Raw genomic sequence first — 1,018 nt, forward strand, 5'->3', positions numbered from 1 at the left:
GCAGCCAGACTAGAGAGGAGAAGGCATTTCTGTTGACTCATCTATTCATCTTGAAATTGGCGGGGTGGGAGGGTGCAATTTAGAAATTACCCCTGGTCACTCTTATTCTCCTACACCCCTGGGTACCCCCTGTCCTTACTGGGTTTCCAAACTCACCTAATACAACACAAGTGCCACAGACTAGCAGTATACGTGCAGCTCTGCTTGAAAGTGGGGTGCTTGGAAAGCAAGGGACAAAGAAAAGAAGAGCGCTACAAAGGCATCTCAGAAGTGATCACATCTGAGCTGGGTTTTCTCCAAACTTTCAGCTCCAGGAAGCAAATCCTAAAATCTTTCCTTTCAAAATTCACTGTTCTAAGAAGAACTCACAGGGGCTTGGAAAGAGCTACATTCTTCAGATACATAACATCCTAATTAGTGGTTGTCCTCTGAAGCCAGAGCAGCCAAGAGGCATGCTTCAAAGCAACTCAAATGTTGACAAACTAGGACACAGAATGACTTTAAATTAGAATAAACCCTGGCTGAGCTACATTTTGGCTAGCATCCCAATTATCACCATTGCTGGCATGCCTAATTTATTCACTCATAAGTCTTTCTCTCTTTGTCATCCCAGAACAAGATTAATCTGTCTTCAGTAGTGCGCAAAGGGAAATATTAGCAAATTCATTAATTAGAAGATGTGTGTAAACTTGACCCTGAAAACTGTAATTCTGTTTGAATTCACTAAGTGAGCAAGTTCATGAATCCAACTCAAATATTTCCTATCAGGGTCTGGCTTCATCTAGGACTGAGTGTTGACTTTTAGTACATTTACCAAGTTGTGCAACCCTCACCACTATCTATTTCCAAAGTTTCTCAACACCCCAAACAGGAACTCAGTACCCCCTAAGAAAAACTCCCCCTTTTCCCCACCCGCCTGCTCCTGGTAACCATAAGAAACTTCTGTCTCTATGCATTTGCCTATTTTAGATTATTTCACACAGTATTTGTCTTTATGTGTCTTATTTCACTTAACAAG

Source organism: Elephas maximus, chromosome 15, assembly GCF_024166365.1.
Source record: "Elephas maximus indicus isolate mEleMax1 chromosome 15, mEleMax1 primary haplotype, whole genome shotgun sequence".
NCBI classification, from domain to species: Eukaryota; Metazoa; Chordata; class Mammalia; order Proboscidea; family Elephantidae; genus Elephas; species Elephas maximus.